This window comes from Arachis ipaensis, chromosome B7, assembly GCF_059453495.1.
Source record: "Arachis ipaensis isolate K30076 ecotype BB chromosome B7, ASM5945349v1, whole genome shotgun sequence".
NCBI lineage: Eukaryota > Viridiplantae > Streptophyta > Magnoliopsida > Fabales > Fabaceae > Arachis > Arachis ipaensis.
In genome coordinates this window covers 68,223,979-68,243,662 of record NC_142442.1, presented here as the reverse complement: position 1 = coordinate 68,243,662, position 19,684 = coordinate 68,223,979, and the positions used below count along the sequence as shown (strand labels likewise).

At 40.6% G+C, this 19,684-nt stretch overlaps 1 non-coding gene across 1 annotated transcript; it reads left to right on the top strand.

The window, feature by feature from the left end:
* The first annotated feature begins 17,672 nt into the window (after positions 1–17,672).
* On the top strand, positions 17,673–17,780 carry LOC148552902 (small nucleolar RNA R71). The gene has a single exon (XR_015893016.1). It is a non-coding gene; the product is annotated as a small nucleolar RNA R71 (small nucleolar RNA).
* Positions 17,781–19,684: the final 1,904 nt, after the last annotated feature.

The following is a 19,684-nucleotide window of genomic DNA, read 5'->3' as shown; positions in this document are numbered from 1 at the left end:
TATTAATTCTTGCATTTTATGATGTTTGCTTTTATTGCATTCTAGGTATTTGATGAAATATTTCTTTTTGCTATAGAGTATATTTTTCCTATTCTTGGCTTGGGATGGTGACTTAGGTGACCTTAAGTTGCTAATGTCCAAGAGATTCATAATTGGTGTCCATTGACACTAGTCTTCACTAATTTAATTAGTGAGTAGCTAGGACTTACGGATTAGGATTGATGAAGCTCATTTGACTTTCCTTCAATTATTAGAGGATGACTAAATGGGATTGATCCTTGCAATTATCATGTTGTGGTTAGTAACAACGATAAAGATCCTTAACCATCAACTCTTGCCAAGACCTTTTTACCATTTGAGTTTCCTTTACTTTCTTGCAATTTATTTTCTTGTTCACTGGTGCACGAACTGACTCCACACGTTTCGCACAAGTAGACCGGCAAGTATACAGGGTCATCCAAGTAATACCTCAAGTGAGTGAGGGTCGATCCCACGGAGATTGTTGGTTTGACCAAGCAGTGGTTACCTTGCATATCTTAGTCAGGCGGATAGAAAATATAGTTTGTCACAAAAAACGTATAAAACGGATAAATAAATGAAACGTTACTGGATATGTGTGAAATCAATCGTATGAGAACGGTTAGGGCTTCAGAGATGCTTCTTCCTTCTGGATCAACTTTTCTCACCATCTACTCCAACTTTTGATTGATTCATTCCATGGCAGGCTGTATATGTTTAACGCTGGGTCAGCGGTCATTAATCTCCTCTGCTTCAGATCCAACGCCGGGTCAGCGGTCATCCAATCTGAACGAGGGTAAAGCTCTAGGAGTCCATTCCCTTGGTGATCCTACTCAAAATGCCACAGACAAGGTCAGATCTTCCAGATCAGAGAATACTGCTTCTTTGGATTCTAGCCTATACCACAAAGGCCCTAATCGCCCCGCACCTCGGCTGAACTGATGTCTCGAGAAGTCCCCAACAAAGCCGTGTATTAGCCATCTAAGAGATGTATAATCAAGCTTGTGGTTTAGCACTATCCCGTCAAGGACTCGCAAGAACCCATGTAGAATGAGGATGATTGTCACAGGTCATCTGATTCATAAGGTTGAAGAACGAAGATACATCTTAGAATAGAATCAAGCATAGGCTGAAGTAGAATTGTGATATTATTAATTCATAAGAATCAGCAGAGCTCCTAACCTTAACCTTAGGAGGTTAGTGACTAATACTGTACAAGGAAAACAATGAAAAACGTGTAGAGTGGGTAAGAGTTGAGGTAGAAGTTCCTAAACAAGGGTGATCTCCTCCTATATATACTAATATGCTAACTAAGAATTATAGAAATAAGATAAACTAGTCTTGTAGTGTGAAAATCTACTTCTTGGGCCCACTTAGTGAGTGTTTGGGCTAAGCTTGAGTGTCTCCACATGCTAGGACTCCTTAGGGGGCGTTGAACGCTAGCTTGGGACTCCCTTTTGGGCGTTGGATGCTAGCTACTCCCTTCTGGGCGTTGGACTCCAGGAATGGGGCTGGTGGCTGGCATTGAATGCCAGTTTTGGGCTTTCATTTTCAAAGCAAAGTATAAACTATTATACAATTATGGAAAGCCCTGGATGTTAGCTTTCCATAGCCGTTAAGATCACCCCATTTGGACTTTTGTAACTCCAGAAAAGCTTCTTTGAGTGCACGGAGGTCAGATCCTGACAGCATCTGGAGTCCTTTCTCTGTCTCAGAATCAGACTTTGCTCAAGCTCCTCAATTTCAGCCAGAAAATACCTGAAATCACTATAAAACACACAAACTCAAAGTAGAATCCAAAAATGTGAATTTTTTACTAAAACCTATGAAAACATAATAAAACTTAAACAAAACATAATAAAAACTATAGGAAAATGATGCCAAAAAGTGTATAAAATATCCGCTCATCAGAATACCAAGCTTAAACTGTTGCTTGTCCATAAGCAACCAAAAACAAAGTAGGATAAAAAGAAGAGAAGAATACAATAAATCTCAGAGTTCAATGAAGCTCAATTTCAATTGGATGAGCGAGATTAGTAGCTTTTTGCTTCTGAATAGTTTTGGCATCTCACTTTCCATTGAAGCTCAGAATAATTGGCATCTTTAGGAACTTAGAGTCTTGGCCGTGACCCTAAGCACTTTATTTTTCAGTATTACCACCAGATACATAAATGCCACAGATACTTAACTGGGTGAACCCTCTAGGATTGTGATTCAGCTTTCCTAGAATCCCCAGCCAGTTGTGTCCAGAGTTCTTAAGCACACTCTTTGCTTTGGATCACGACTTTAACTGCTCAGTCTCAAGCTTTTCACTTGACACCTTCACACTACAAGCATATAGTTAGGGAAGCAGCTCATTTGAACTATTAGGCTAAGATATTTCTTTTAAACCCTCTTAACCATTGATGCTCAAAGCCTTGGATCCTTGCTCTTACCTTTTGGTTTAAATGGTTATTGACTTTTTGCTCTTACCTTTTGGTTTTAAGAGCTATTGGTTTTTTCTACTTGCTTTTTTCTTCTTCTTTTTTTTTCTTTCGCATATATATATATATATATATATATATATATATATATATATATATATATATATATATATATTCTTTTTGCTTTTTGCTGCTTTTTCTTGCTTCAAGAATCAATAGATTTTTCAAATTACCAATAATACTTCACTTTTATCATCATTTTTTCAAGAGCCAACATTCATAACTCCAACATCAAATATGCACTGTTCATTCATGCATTCAGAAAATAAAAGCAATGCCACCACATCAAATAATTGAACTATTCTTAATATATAACTCGAAATTCAAGTATCTCACTTTTCTTTTTCAATTAAAATTTTCTTTTAAGCAAGGTGAGAGATGCATGGAATATTTCATAGCCTTAAGACATAAATAAAGATGATCATGCACTAGAAATAGACAATAAAACAAAATACATGGAAATCAGAAAAATAACATAGGCAACAGGGGTTTAAGGGAATGAATCCACCTTAGTGATGGCGGCTACTACTCCTTTTGGAGGATCTAATGGAGTGCTTGATTTCTTCTATGTCATGCCCCTGCCTTTTTTGTTCTTCCCTCATGGCTCTTTGATCTTCTCTCATGGCCCTTTGGTCTTCCCTTATTTCATAGAGGATGGTGGAGTGCTCTTGATGTCCCATCCTTAGTTGGTCCATGTTGGAGCTTAATTCTCCTAGAGAAGTGTGCAATTGGTCCCAGTAGCCATGGAGAGGAAAATGCATCCCTTGAGGCATCTCAGGGATTTCTTGTTGAGGCTGCTCCACATGCTCTTGTTGAGGTGCATGTGTAGGCTCTCTAGTTTGCTCCATTCTTCTTTTAGTGATGGGCTTGTCCTCCTCAATGGGATGTTTCCTTTTATGACAATTTCAGCTGAATTGTATAGATGACATATAAGGTGGGAAAAAGCCAACCTTGCTAAGGTGGAAGGCTTTTCAGCTTTCTTGTACAACTCTTGAGGTATTACCTCATGTACCTCCACCTCACTTTCAATCATATGCGATGAATCATGATGGCTCTGTCAATGGTCACTTCTGACCGATTGCTAGTAGGGATGATAGAGCATTGGATAAATTCCAACAACCCTCTAGCTACTGGCTTGAGGTCAAGCCTTCTCAATTGCATGGTCTTGCCTTGAGTATCCCATTTCCACTAAGCTACTTCCACACAAATGTCTGAAAGGACTTGATCCAGCCTCTGATCAAAATTGACTCTCCTAGTATAAGGATGTAGATCTCCTTGCATTATTGGCAAATAAAGTGCCAACCTTATACTTTCTGGGCTGAAATCCAAGGGTCGCCCTCGGACCATGGTGCTCCAATTTCTAGGATGTGGGTTCACACTAGTGTCATGGTTTTTAGTAACCCATGTATTAGCATGGAACTATTGCACTATTAAGATCCCAACTTCCAGGATAGGATTGGTTGGGACTTCTGATGAGCGGATATTTTATACGCTTTTTGGCATCATTTTCATATAGTTTTTAGCATCTTTTGTCTAATTTTTTTAAGTTTTCATAGGTTTTAGTGTAAAATTCATATTTTTGGATTCTACTTTGAGTTTGTATCTTTTTGTGCAATTTCAGGTATTTTCTGGCTGAATTTAAGGAGCTAGAGCAAAAGTCTGATTCAGAGACAGAAAAGGCACTGCAGATGTTGTCCGGATCTGACCTCATTACACTCGGAAGAGCTTTTCTGGAGCTACAGAAGTCCAAATGAAGAGTTCTCAACAGATATAGAAAGCTGACTTCTAGAACTTTCCAACAATGTATAATAGTTTATACTTTACTTCAGATTAGAAGGCCCAAAATTGGCGTCCAACGCCAGCCTCCTGCCCCTTCCAAGCCTCCAACGCCAAAGGAGAAGACACCAGCATCCAAATGCCCAAAGAGGGCCCCCTAGCCAGTGTTCAACACTCTAGAGGCCTCCTAGCATGTGGATCTCATCAAAGCTCAGCCCAAACACTCACCAAGTGGGTCTCGGAAGTAGATTTTAGCACTAAAAGACTGTTTTACCCTTTTTAATGTAATCCTTAGTCATTAGTTTAGTATTTAAAGACTTTTACACCTCTCATTAAGGGAGATCTGATATATTTTGTTTACCACGGTATTCTCTATTAGTTTGAGTTTCTAAACCTCCTAGGTTGAGGGGAGGAGCCCTGCTGAGTTCTATGAATTAATAAAAGTATTACTATTTCTCTTCAATATGTGTTTGATTCATTTCTAAGATGTATATTCGTTCTTTAACTTGATGAATGGGATGATCCGTGACAATCAGTTCCGTTCTTCATACTAAGACCGCGTGCCTGATAACCACCCGTGTTCTTCTTGGGTTCGTGTGAATACGTGACTGGAAAGCATCGAACCGCCAGCTTGATTATACATCTCTTAGACGGCTAATCCACGACTTCGTTGGGGACTTCTCGAGATACCAGTTCAGCCGAGGGATGGGAAGATTAGGGTTTCTGTGGTAGAGACTAGAACCCAAAGGCGCAACATTCTCTGATCAGGAAGATTCGACCTTTTCTGTGGTGTTTTGAGTATGATCAACAAGGGAATAGACTGCTAGAGCTTCACCCCCGTTCAGATTGAATGACCGCTGACCCCGCATTTGATATGAAGCAGAGGAGATTAATGACTGCAGCCGTACGGCATTGATCACATACAGCCTACCATTTAAGAAATCATTCACAATTGAAGAAGACAGTAAAACCAAAGTTAATCCAGAAAGACAAAGCAAATCCAAGCATTAACCATCTTCATATCCCTGCTTATAATTCAATTCACAAAGTATTTTATACCCTTTATTCCTTTTATCATTTTAACCAAATTCAAACCAATAACTCTTCTATCTGCTTGACTAAGACCTGCAAGATAACCATAGCTTGCTTCAAGCCACAATCCTCGTGGGATCGACCCTGACTCGCTCAAGTATTACTTGGACGATCCAGTGCACTTGCCGGTACAGCTGTACGAAGTGTGGGGATTCGTGCACCAACTTCCCAACCTCTCCTCCGGGTACTCATTCTTTTTTAGCCTAAAGGGACATCAGAAATCATCCTTTTTTTTGCCACTACTTCATAGAAGTGGTCTTGATGAGCTTTGGTGATGAATCTCTCCATCTCTCAAGGTTCGGAGGTGGAAGCAACACCTTTTTCTTTCCTCTTTCTAGAGGATTCTCCGACTTTGAGTCCCATAAGTGTGAATGAAAAGCAAAAATCAAGGCTTTTCCAACACCAAACTTAAAAGCTTTGCTCGTCCTCGAGCAAAATATGAAGAAAAGAGTAAAAGAAGAAGAGAATAGGGGAGATGGAGAGAGAGAGAGGAGGATTTAGTCAAGTGGGGCTTTAGTGTATGAATGGTGTGTGTGTATGTGAAGAGTAGGAAGAAGGGTATTTATAGGGGTGGAATAGGGTAGGGTTCGAATGAATGGGTGGGAATTGGGTGAAAAATTTTGAATTTGAAGTGGGTGGGGGTTGGTAGGAGTTATGATGGTTTTAGGAAGGAATATGGATGTGATTGGGGTAGGGCTTATAAGGAAGAGTATGTGGGGAAGAGTGAAAGTAAGAGAGAGAAGAAGGTGGGGTAAGGTAGAGATTCTGTGGGACCTACTGATCCTGAGGGGTTAGGGAATTCGAGTTCCCTGCCCCCTTATGGACGTTGAACGGCCAGCTCCTGCTCTTAGCTGGTGTTCAACACCAGCTATGTGCTCCTTATAGGGCGTTGAACGCCCATTGGGATACTCCTTCCTGGCGTTGAACGCCAGGTCTCTGCCTCCCTGGCTAGCGTTCAACGCCAGCAATGTGCTCCCTGGATGGCGTTCAATGCTAGGAATGCTTCTCTTCATGGGCGTTAAACGCCCACTCTGGCCCCCTTATCTGGCTTTCAACGCGAGCAAGGTCTCTGCTTTAGGTTATTCTATTTCTAGTTCTGACTGTTTCTGTTTCTCTTCTAACTACTGCACATGATCATAAACTTAAACAAACATGAAAATTAAACTGATATAACTGAAATAAACTTAATGAAAAGTAGAAATAACTTTAATTATTATTGGGTTGCCTCCCAACAAGCGCTTCTTTAATGTCGTTAGCTTGATAGTTAGCTCCTTACAAAGATGGATAGGGGCTCAAAATTTCGCACCTTACAGTGAACTTCTTGCCTATGCTCTCATGGATGAGCTCTACATGGTCTAGAGACAGGATCTTGTTCACTGTGTGTGGAATAACTAGATTGCCAGTGAAGACAACTCTCATGCCAAGTGAGAGGCCTTAAGTGGGGATTTTCCTATCCATCCAGCCTTTAGGTACTTTCTTCTTAGTACCTTTATTCTCAGTGCTTGATGATGGCTGCCCAACACCAAACTTAGAATTGGTGTTTGGGGGCTCTGTATAACTTTGCACTAAGAGAGAAGGTTGGAACACTAAGTGTTGTACAACTGTCTCTCTTTTGTTAGAAGGAGAGTTAGGGTTAGGCATCTTGAACAAGATGTGCTCCTCCCATAACTGTAGAATCAGCTCTCCCTTTGCTACATCAATGATGGCATTAGCAGTGACCAAGGAAGGTCTTCCAGGGATGATGGATTCATCCTCTTCTTCCCCAGTATCCAAGATTATAAAATCTTCAGGGATGTAAAGGTTTTCAACCTTTACTAAGACATCCTTTACCAGACCATAAGCCTTTTTCATTGACTTGTCTGTCATCTCTAGTGAGATTCTTGCAGCTTGTACCTCAAAGATTCCCAACCTCTCCATTACAGAGAGTGGCATGAGGTTTATACTTGACCCCAGGTCACACAGAGCCTTCTTAATGGTAATGGTGCCTATGGTGCAAGGAATCAGAAAGCGTCCGGGATCCAGTAGCTTTAGAGGTAGTTTCTGCTGAACCAAGGCATTGAGTTCTTTGGTTAGCACTGGAGGTTCTTCCTCCACTATATCTGTGCCAAACAACTTGGCATTCAGCTTCATGAGGACTCCCACGTACCGAGCAACTTGCTCTTCCCTAGTTTCTTCTTCCTCATCGGAGGAGGAGTGATCCTCATAATCCATGAATCGTAATAAAACATTCAAGGAAACTTCTATAGTCTCCTTATGAGCCTTAGTTGCCTTCAGTTCTTCAATAGGGAAGCCTTGAGTGGGCGTTGAACGCCCAGCTGCCTTATTACTGGCTTTCAACGCCAGCTTTTGTACCTCTTTGGGCGTTGAATGCCCAGTAAGGCCTTCCTTACTGGCGTTCAACGCTAGTGATGGTGCTTCTGTGGGAGTTAAATGCCCAGTAAGGTCTTCCTTACTAGCGTTCAACGCCAGTCATGGTGCTTTTGTGGGCGTTGAACGCTCAGTAAGGTCTTCCTTACTAGCGTTCAACGCCAGTGATGGTGCTTTTGTGGGCATTGAATGCCAGTATGGTCTTCCTTACTGGCGTTCAACGCCCAGAATGGTTCCCCTTTAGGTGTTGAACGCTCAGTAAGGAGTTCCTTACTGGCGTTCAACACCAAATCATCTCTTTCAGATTCGGCCTCAACGTCCACTGTGATGGCCTTGCACTCTTCTCTTGGGTTCACTTTAGTGTTACTAGGAAGAGTGTTAGGAGGGGTCTCAGGGATTCACTTACTCAACTGACCAAGTTGTACCTCCAGATTTCTGATGGAGGACCTAGTTTTTATTATTAAACTGAGTGGTCTTAGAGAGTTCAGAGACTATGGTTGCTAAGTCAGAAAGGTTCTGCTTAGAAGTCTCAATCTATTGCTGAGAAGATGGGAATGATGGTCTGTTGTTGAACCTATTCTGGGTTCTTCCACCTTAATTATTGTTGAAGCCTTGCTGAGGCTTCTGTTGATCCTTCCATGAGAGGTTAGGATGATTCCTCCATGAGGAGTTGTAGGTGTTTCTATAGGGTTCTCCCATGTAATTCATCTCTTCTATCATGGGTTGATTTGGATCATAAGCATCTCCACCGTAGGTGGTGTCTTGAGTGGTGCTAGTTGCAGTTTGCACTCCAGTCAAATCTTGAGAGATCATATTGACCTGTTGGGTCAAGATCTTATTTTGAGCCACTATGGCATTCAGAGTGTCAACTTCTAGGAATCCTTTCTTCTGAGCTACCCCATTGTTCATAGGGTTTCACTCAAAAGTGTATATGAATTGGTTGTTTGCAACCATTTCAATGAGTTCCTGCACCTCTGCAGGTGTTTTCTTCAGGTGTAGTGATCCACCAGTAGAATAATCCAAGGACATCTTGGACATCTTAGATAGACCATCATTGAAGATACCTAGGATAGACCATTCTGAGAGCATGTCAGGAGGACATCTCCTGATCAGTTGCTTGTATCTTTTCCAAGCTTCATAGAGGGATTCACCCTTTTTTTGTTTGAAGGTTTGAACTTCCACCCTGAGCTTGCTCATCTTTTGAGGTGAAAAGAACTTGGCCAAGAAAGCATTCACCAACTTTTTCAAGAGTCTAGGCTTTCCTTAGGTTGAGAATCAAACCATATCCTAGCTCTGTCTCTAACAGGAAAAGGGAAAAGCATAAGCCTGTTATTCCAATGGTTACCTGAAACTGGGAGGTCGATCTAGGAGGAGGTCTTTCTGGTTTGGTCGAGGCTGCCGTGTCCAACTAGTGGGCGGCATCCTTTTTGGGACTTCGTTTTGCCCGAGCTCTTTCCGAAGAGCTCGTTTGGTCGACCAATCTTTAAATAGGTCGGTTATAGTGCTTTAGTCCGACCCGGACCTCACAACTCGGTCAGGGTATAAACAGTGCCCCTGCTTGAGCTTCGATCTTCCCATGAGATCGTGCTTCTAGGCTTCGATTTCTTTTGTGGAGGTCATGCTCGAGCATCTGTTAGGTTGCGTCCTGTCTGCTCCATCTGGTGGGTCTTTAAATGCCAGTTTAAAATGCGAAGCATTTTTTTCCTTGGCACCTTTATTGCTGCATTCGTTTCTCGAGAAAGTTGCTTTATTGGGAATATATAGGCGCTTTTAAAGCCTATTTATTCCTTTTTGCCGTTTCTTTTTCCCTCTTTGCATGTTATTTGAAATCAAAAACTCTTTACTTTCTTTGTTTTTCTTTTCACATATTTGGAAAAGGAATTTCTTTGCCTTTATCACTTCAATTTGCCCCAAGTTTTTTCCTTCATTTTCTGAGGCTTTGAAGCGTTGGTGTGGTTCGCTCGTGATTCTGTGTGCTTGCTGTTGCTGTTTTCTTTCTCCTTGCAGGTTGGTGCTTTGTTTCGCACCCTTTCACATTTTATGTGTTTTAATTGTAGTTCTTCTTTGTTCTTTACTGCTGCATGCTTTTCCTTTTGCAAAAAAGATTTCATCTTGCTGAGCTTTTGTTTGAAAAGGTTGAAGCTTTCTGGCCTTGGGCTTTTCGCATTTTTGTTTGCTGGAAGGGTTAGGGTTTTGTTTTCCATTGACATTCCTAGTGTTTCTTTCTTTCTGTATCTGCATTGCCTCATAAAGGGTGTACACGTGCGCGTCCATTGGTGCATTCCCAATCTTTGTTTCTTCATGTATTCTCCACTTTGCATGCTTTTCTCCTCATTCCTTTCATCCAATACTTGCCTTATGGACCTGAATTCACTCAACAAACACATCAAGGCATCGAATGGAATTTAAGTGAATTAAAATCACCAAATTAAGGGCCTAAAAAGCATGTTTTTACACTTAAGCACAATTCAAGGGAGAATTACAAAACCATGCTATTTCATTGAATAAATGTGGGAAAAGGTGGTAAAATCCCCTAAAATAAGCACAAGATAAATCACAAAATTAGGGTTTATCAGGGTGTCCCTAGGGTTTAATGGTGATCTTCGAGCCTTGGGGTGCCCTTTTCGTTGTTGTGTTTTTGTTGGCTGTTGGTTGTTTTTGAATTTTGATTCTGTCCGAGTTACTTGATGGTGACCCTTCTTCGGTTCTCTTGCTGTAGGTGTAGTTTTTCTATGTCTTCACATAGAAATATCGTTGAGATGTCTACAAAGGTCCCCCCTGGTATGGCTGACTGGTTAGATTCTATAGTGTTGATGTGTGTTACTGTGGCCGACCCGGAGTATTTTGAGAAACTTAGGAGATTTCATAGGATCTGTAGTAATAAAGATGATGAAAAGAACTACGAGCTGGTGTTGCCCGACCCTAAGGAGAGGGTTAGTTTTCCTCCCTTAGATCGGGCAGAGCATCCCTTCTTCTATGCCTATGACTATTTCTTTTCCCAACTAGGTATTACCCTTCCTTTTACCACATTTGAGACTGAAGTTTTGTGGAACTGCAATGTGGCCCCTTCGCAGCTTCACCCGAACTCTTGGACTTTTATGAAGATTTTCCAGTTGTTGTGCCAAGAGCTGGGTGTCCAACCTACCCTATCCCTTTTCCTTTACCTATTCGTGTTGACCAAACCGGGGGCGGCCAAGAAGAAGGCTTATTGGATATCCTTCTGAGCTACCCAGGGAAAGAAAGTTTTTTGTATGTTTGATGACTCTTTTCGAGATTTTAAGAACTTTATTTCAAAGTTCGAGCTGTTGAGGGTGTACATCCCTTCTTTTTAGATGAGAACGAAGAGTCGTCCTTCCCTCTTTGGTGGCAGAAGGATCCTGTAGTTCTTAAGTATTCGTGGGAGAGTCTAGATGATGTAGAGAGGGCCTTTGTAGGTGTCTTAGAGGAGCATTGGGGGGAGCCTCCCCATCTGGACACGAAGAGGTTTTTAGGAGATCTCGCTCTCCTTCGTTCTGAGCTAGGTAGTGCCAAACTTCTTTATAAGGATATATTCTCTTGTTACTGTATTTGCTCATTGCATAACTGTTTCTGTGGTTCCTTTTTTCTTTTTCAGAGATGGTGGCTAATTCTGATTCAATGAAGTTCCTTAGTAAGACCAAGAAAATAGTGGCTGCTCAAAATATTCAGAATCAGACGTCGGGGGAGGGTTCTGGTCAGGTTCCTCCGAAGAAGCCGGAGTCTGACCCTCAGGGTCCGAGGAAGGTCATCCCGACCCCTCGAGTTCAGATGGTTCCTACTGAGCCTCCTTTGGAGATTTCTGGTGCTGCCTCCTTGACGTGAAGGCAGAGGTCGGCTAATTAAGAAATCAATATAGAGAATTGGTGCACGAAATTGTGATGTCCAGGCTCGAACAATCCCTGGCAACGTGAGCAACTTGGTACGTGCAATCGTGATTACACTTTGATTATGTAAAATTCATGGCTCTTTCTTTCCTTGGCAATGACGCCAAGAACATGGTGCCAATACCATGGTTCACAACTTCGATACAACTAACCAGCAAGTGCACTGGGTCGTCCAAGTAATACCTTACGTGAGTAAGGGTCGAATCCCACGGAGATTGTTGGTATGAAGCAAGCTATGGTCACCTTGCAAATCTCAGTTAGGCAGATATAAATGGATAATGGTGTTTTCGAATAATAAATAATAGAATAGGGATAGAGGTACTTTGAGAAACAGCAGAGCTCCACACCTTAATCTATGGAGTGTAGAAACTCTACCGTTGAAAATACATAAGTGAAGGTCCAGGCATGGCCGAGATGGCCAGCCCCCTAAAGCGTGATCCATAGTCTCCTAAGATGAATAATGGATTAAAACTGAGACCAAAGATGCCTAATACAATAGTAAAAGGTCCTATTTATAATAAACTAGTCACTAGGGTTTACATGAGTAAGTAATTAATGCATAAATCCACTTCCGGGGCCCACTTGGTGTGTGCTTGGGCTGGGCTTGAGTGTTGCACGTGTAGAGGTCCTTCTTGGAGTTGAACGCCAGCTTTTGTGCCAGTTTGGGCGTTCAACTCTGGTTTTGGCTCCTTTTCTGGCGCTGGACGCCAGATTTGGGTAGAAAGCTGGTGTTGAACGCCAGTTTACATCATCTATTCTTGGCCAAAGTATGGACTATTATATATTTCTGGAAAGCCCTGGATGTCTACTTTCCAACTCAATTGGAAGCGCGCCATTTCGAGTTCTGTATCTCCAGAAAATCCACTTTGATTGCAGGGAGGTCAGAATCCAACAGCATCAGCAGTCCTTCTTCAACCTCTGAATCTGATTTCTGCTCAAGTCCCTCAATTTCAGCCAGAAAATACCTGAAATCATAGAAAAACACACAAACTCATAGTAAAGTCCAGAAATGTGAATTTAACATAAAAACTAATGAAAACATCCCTAAAAGTAACTAGATCCTACTAAAAACATACTAAAAACAATGCCAAAAAGCGTATAAATTATCCGCTCATCACAACACCAAACTTAAATTGTTGCTTGTCCCCAAGCAACTGAAAATCAAATAGGATAAAAAGAAGAGAATATACTATAAATTCCAAACTATCAATGAAACATAGCTCCAATCAAATGAGCGGGACTTATAGCTTTTTGCCTCTTGAATAGTTTTGGCATCTCACTTTATCCATTGAGGTTCAGAATGATTGGCATCTATAGGAACTTCAGATTTCGAATAGTGTTATTGACTCTCCTAGTTCAGTATGATGATTCTTGAACACAGCTTCTTTATGAGTCTTGGCCGTGGCCCTAAGCACTTTGTTTTCCAGTATTACCACCGGATACATAAATGCCACAGACACATAATTAGGTGAACCTTTTCAGATTGTGACTCAGCTTTGCTAAAGTCCCCAATTAGAGGTGTCCAGGGTTCTTAAGCACACTCTTTTTTTGCTTTGGACCTTGACTTTAACCGCTCAGTCTCAAGTTTTCACTTGACACGTACACGCCACAAGCACATGGTTAGGGACAGCTTGGTTTAGCCGCTTAGACCAGGATTTTATTCCTTTAGGCCCTCCTATCCACTGATGCTCAAAGCCTTGGGATCCTTTTTATTTGCCCTTGCCTTTTGGTTTTAAGGGTTATTGGCTTTTTCTGCTTGCTTTTTCTTTTTCTTTCTATTTTTTTTTCGCCTATTTTTTTTTCTCTTTTTTTTTCTGCAAGCTTTGTTCTTTGCTGCTTTTTCTTGCTTCAAGAATCATTTTTATGATTTTTTAGATTATCAAATAACATGTCTCCTAGTCATCATTCTTTCAAGAGCCAACATATTTAACATTCTTAAACAGCAACTTCAAAAGACATATGCACTGTTCAAGCATACATTCAGAAAACAAGAAGCATTGTCACCACATCAATATAATTAAGCTAAGTTCAAGGATGAATTCGAAACTCATGTACTTCTTGTTCTTTTGAATTAAAACATTTTTCATTTAAGAGAGGTGATAGATTCATAGGACATTCATATCTTTAAGACAAAGTTACTAACTACTAATGATCATGTAATGAAGACACAAACATAGATAAGCACATAACATAGAAAATGAAAAACAGAAGAATTAAGAACAAGGAATGAATCCACCTTAGTGATGGTGGCGTTTCCTTCTTGAGGAACCAATGATGTCCTTGAGCTCTTCTATGTCTCTTCCTTGTCTTTGTTGCTCCTCCCTCATTGCTTTTTGATCTTCTCTTATTTCATGAAGCATGATGGAGTGCTCTTGATGTTCCACCCTTAGTTGTCCCATATTGGAACTCAATTCTCCTAGGGAGGTGTTGATTTGCTCCCAATAATTTTGTGGAGGAAAGTGCATTTGAGGCATCTCAGGGATCTCATGGAAATGAGCTTCTTGCGCCTCTTGAGCTCCATGACTGGGCTCTCTTGCTTGCTCCATCTTTTTCTTAGTGATGGGCTTGTCCTCTTTAATGAGGATATCTCCCTCTATGTCAATCCCAGCTGAATTGCATAGGTGGCAAATGAGGTGAGGAAAGGCTAACCTTGCCATAGTGGAAGACTTGTCAGCCACCTTGTAGAGTTCTTGAGGTATAATCTCATGAACTTCCACCTCTTCTCCAATCATGATACTATGGATCATGATGGCCCAATCTATAGTAACTTCAGACCGGTTGCTAGTGGGAATGATTGAGCATTGAATGAGCTCCAACCATCCTCTAGCTATAGGCTTGAGGTCCAATCTTCTTAGTTGAACCGGCTTGCCTTTGGAGTCAACCTTCCATTGAGCTCCTTCTACACATATGTCCATAAGGACTTGGTCCAACCTTTGATCAAAGTTGACTCTTCTAGTGTAGGGGCGTTCATCTCCTTGCATCATGGGCAAGTTAAACGCCAACCTCACATTCTCCGGACTAAAATCTAAGTATTTCCCCCGAACCATTGTAACATAGTTCTTTGGATCCGGGTTCTTACTTTGATCATGGTTCTTGGTGATCCATGCATTGGCATAGAACTCTTGAACCATTAGGATGCCGACTTGTTGGATGGGATTTGTTAGAACTTCCCAACCTCTTCTTTGAATTTCATGTCGGATCTCCAGATACTCATTTCTTTTGAGTTTGAAAGGGACCTCAGGGATCACCTTCTTCTTGGCCACAACATCATAGAAGTGGTCTTGATGGGCTTTGGAGATGAACCTTTCCATCTCCCATGACTCGGATGTGGAAGCTTTTGTCTTCCCTTTCCCTCTTCTAGAGGATTCTCCGGTCTTGGGTGCCATCAATGGTAATGGAAAAACAAAAAAAGCTATGCTTTTACCACACCAAACTTAGAATATTGCTCGCCCTCGAGCAATAAACAAAAGAATAGAAGAAGAAGAAGAAGAAATATGGAGAGGGAGAGGGAGATGTGGTTTCGGCCAAGGAGAGTGTAGAGGGGTGTGTTGTGTGAATTTGATGAAGAATGGAGGTCTTTATATAGGGAAGGGAGGGGGGTTAAGGTTCGGCCATTTGGGTGGGTTTGGGTGGGAAATTGGTTTTGAATTTTGAAGGTAGGTGGAGTTTATGAGGTAGGTTTATGGGGAAGAGTGGATAGATGTGAGTGGTGAAGAGGTGATGGGGAAGAGAGTTTGAGGTGATTGGTGAAGGGTTTTTGGGGAAGAGTGTTTATGGGGTTGTGTGAAAGAGAGTGGTGAGAAGAAGTGAGTGGAGGTAGGTGGGGATCCTGTGGGGTCCACAGATCCTGAGTGGATCCTGTGGGGTCCACAGATCCTGAGTAGATCCTGTGGGGTCCACAGATCCTGAGGTGTTCAAGGATTTACATCCCTGCACCCATTAGGCATGTAGAAATGCCTTTGTACCCAACTCTGGGCGTTCAGCGCCAGGTTGGTGGCCATTTTGGGCGTTCAACGCCCATTTGTGTGCCATTTCTGGCGTTGAACGCCAGAACCATGCTTGTTCTGGCGTTCAGCGCCCAGAAGCTGCCCATTTTGGGCGTTCAGCGCCAGAACCATGCTTTGTTCTGGCGCTGAACGCCAGACAGATGCTCCTCCAGGGTGTGATTTTTCTTCTACTATTTTTTTGATTCCGTTTTCAATTTTTGTATTTATTTTGTGACTCCTCATGATCATGAACCTAAGAAAACATGAAAAACAATAAAAATAAGAATTAGATAGACATTGGGTTGCCTCCCAACAAGCGCTTCTTTAATGTCAATAGCTTGACAGTGGGCTCTCATGGAGCCTCACAGATGTGCAGAGCTTTGTTGAGACTCTCCAACACCAAACTTAGAGTTTGGATATGGGAGTTCAACACCAAACTTAGAGTTTGGTTGTGGCCTCCCAACACCAAACTTAGAGTTTGACTGTGGAGGCTCTGGTTGACTCTGCTTGGAGAGGAGCTTTTTCTGCTTCCTCTCCATGGTTGCAGAGGGAGATCCTTGAGTTTTAAACACAAGGGAGTTCTCATTCCATTGAAGGAATATTTCTCCTCTGTCAACATCAATCACAGCTCTTGCTGTGGCCAGGAAAGGTCTTCTTAGGATGATGGATTCATCCTCTTCCTTTCCAGTATCCAGGACTATGAAATCAGCAGAGATGTAAAGGCCTTCAACCTTTACTAACACGTCCTCTACTTGTCCATAAGCCTGTTTTCTTGAGCTGTCTGCCATCTCTAGTGAGATTTTAGCAGCTTGCACCCCATAGATTCCCAGTTTCTCTATTACAGAGAGGGGCATAAGGTTTATTCCTGAACCAATGTCACACAGAGCTTTAAAGATCATAGTGCCTATGGTACAGGATATTATGAACTTTCCAGGATCCTGTCTCTTCTGAGGTAATGTCAGTTGATCCAGATCACTCAGTTCATTGATGAACAAGGGAGGTTCAACTTCCCAAGTATCAATGCCAAATAATTTGGCATTCAGCTTCATGATTGCACCAAGAAACTTGGCAGTTTGCTCTTCAGTAACATCCTCATTCTCTTCAGAAGAGGAATACTCATCAGAGCTCATGAAGGGCATAAGAAGGTTCAATGGAATCTCTATGGTCTCTAGATGAGCCATAGAGTCCTTTGATTCCTCAGAGGGAAGCTCCTTATTAATCACTAAACGTCCCAGGAGGTCTTCCTCCTTGGGATTCACGTCCTCTCCTTCTCTTACAGGTTCGGCCATGGTGCTTATGTCAATGGCCTTGCACTCTCCTTTTGGGTTCTCTTCTGTATTGCTTGGGAGAGTACTAGGAGGGATTTCAGTGATCCTTTTACTCAGCTGGCCCACTTGTGCTTCCAGATTTCTAATGGAAGACCTTGTTTCATTCATGAAACTTATAGTGGCCTTAGATAGATCAGAGACTAGATTTGCTAAATTAGAAGCATTTTGTTCAGAGTTCTCTGTCTGTTGCTGAGTTGATGATGGAAAAGGCTTGCTATTGCTAAACCTGTTTCTTCCACCATTATTAAAGCCTTGTTGAGGCTTTTGATCCTTCCATGAGAAATTTGGATGATTTCACCATGATGAGTTATAGGTGTTTCCATAAGGTTCACCTAAGTAATTCACCTCTGCTATTGCAGGGTTCTCAGGATCATAAGCTTCTTCTTCATAAGAAGCCTCTTGAGTACTGTTGGATGCAGCTTGCATTCCATTCAAACTCTGAGAGATCATATTGACTTGCTGAGTCAATATTTTATTCTGAGCCAATATGGCATTCAGAGTATCAACTTCAAGAACTCCCTTCTTCATAGGCGTCCCATTATTCACAGGATTCCTTTCAGAAGTGTACATGAACTGGTTATTAGCAACCATGTCAATGAGTTCTTGAGCTTCTGCAGGCGTTTTCTTTAGGTGAATGGATCCACCTGCAGAAGTGTCCAGTGACATCTTTGATAGCTCAGATAAACCATCATAGAATATATCCAGGATGGTCCATTTTGAAAGCATGTCAGAAGGACACTTTTTGGTCAACTATTTGTATCTTTCCCAAGCTTCATAGAGGGATTCACCTTCTTTCTGTCTGAAGGTTTGAACATCAGCTCTAAGCTTGCTCAGCTTTTGAGGAGGAAAGTACTTGGCTAAGAAAGCCGTGACCAGCTTATCCCAAGAGTTCAGGCTGTCTTTGGGTTGAGAATCCAACCATAATCTAGCTCTTTCTCTTACAGCAAAAGGGAAAAGCATGAGCCTGTAGACTTCAGGATCTACTCCACTAGTCTTAACAGTATCACATATCTGCAAGAATTCAGTTAAGAACTGAAAAGGATCTTCAGATGGAAGTCCATGAAACTTGCAGTTCTGCTGCATCAGAGAAACTAATTGAGGTTTCAGCTCAAAGTTGTTTGCTCCAATGGCAGGAATGGAGATGCTTCTTCCATGTAAATTGGAATTTGGTGCAGTAAAGTCACCAAGCATCTTTCTTGCATTGTTGTTGGGTTCGGCTGCCATTTCCTTTACTTGTTCGAAATTTTCAATCAAGTTGTCTCTGGATTGTTGTAATTTAGCTTCTCTCAGTTTCCTTTTCAGAGTCCTTTCAGGTTCTGGATCAGCTTCAACAAGAATGCCTTTTTCTCTGTCCCTGCTCATAAGAAAGAGAAGAGAACAAGAAAAGAAGAGGAATCCTCTATGTCACAGTAAAGAGGTTCCTTATTGTTAGTAGAAGAAAAGAAGAAGAAATTCAAACACAGATAGAAGAGGGGGTTCGAATTTGGTGATGATGTGAGGAAGCTAGATATGTGAGATGAGATGTTAGGATATGAATGAATAAATAGAATGAGATGGGAGAGGGAGAATTTTCGAAAATATTTTTGAAAAAGAGTTAGTGATTTTCGAAAATGGTTTTTGAAAAATGTTAGTAATTTTCGAAAATTTTTCAAATTAAAAATAAAAAATAAAAATAATTAGTTAATTAAAAAGAAATTTTTGAAAAAGAGGGAAGATATTTTCGAAAATTAGAGAGAGAGAGTTAGTTAGGTAGTTTTGAAAAAGTTAAGAAACAAACAACAAATTTTGAAAAGATAAGAAGTTAGGAAGTTAGAAAAGATATTTTGAAAAGATATTTTTTTGAAAAAGATAAGATAAGAAGATATTTTTGAAAAGATATGATAGAAATTTGTTTTTGAAAAAGATTTGATTTTTAAAATCACAATTAATGACTTGATTCATAAGAAATCACAAGATATAATTCTAGAACTTAAAGTTTGAATCTTTCTTAACAAGCAAGTAACAAACTTCAAATTTTTGAATCAAAACATTAATTGTTATTGTTATTTTCGAAAATTTGGTCTAAAAATAAGAAAAAGATTTTTGAAAAATATTTTTGGAATTTTCGAAAATAATTAAGAATTTTGAAAAAGATTTGATTTTTTGAAAAAAGATTTTGAAAAAGATAAGATTTTCAAATTGAAAATTTGATTTGACTCATAAGAAACAACTTGATTTTAAAAATTTTTGAAAAAGTCAACCCAAATTTTCGAATTTGATGAGAGAAAAAGGGAAAGATATTTTTTTTATTTTTGAATTTTTATGATGCAAGAGAGAAAAACACTAAAAAGATGCAATGCATGAAATTTTTAGATCAAAACATGTGATGCATGCAAGAATGCTATGAATGTCAAGATGAACACCAAGAACACTTTGAATGTCAAGATGAACATCATAGACACAATTTTGAAAAATTTTTAATGCAAACAAAACATGCAAGACACCAAACTTAGAATTCTTTAATGCTTAGACACTAAGAATTCAAGAATGCATATGATAAACATGAAAAGACACAAAACAAAAAATCATCAAGATCAAACAAGAAGACTTACCAAGAACAACTTGAAGATCATGAAGAACACTATGAATGCATGAAATTTTCGAAAAATGCAAGATGCATATGCAAATGACACCAAACTTATGATATGACTCATGACTTAAACAAGAAACACAAAAAATATTTTTTTTGATTT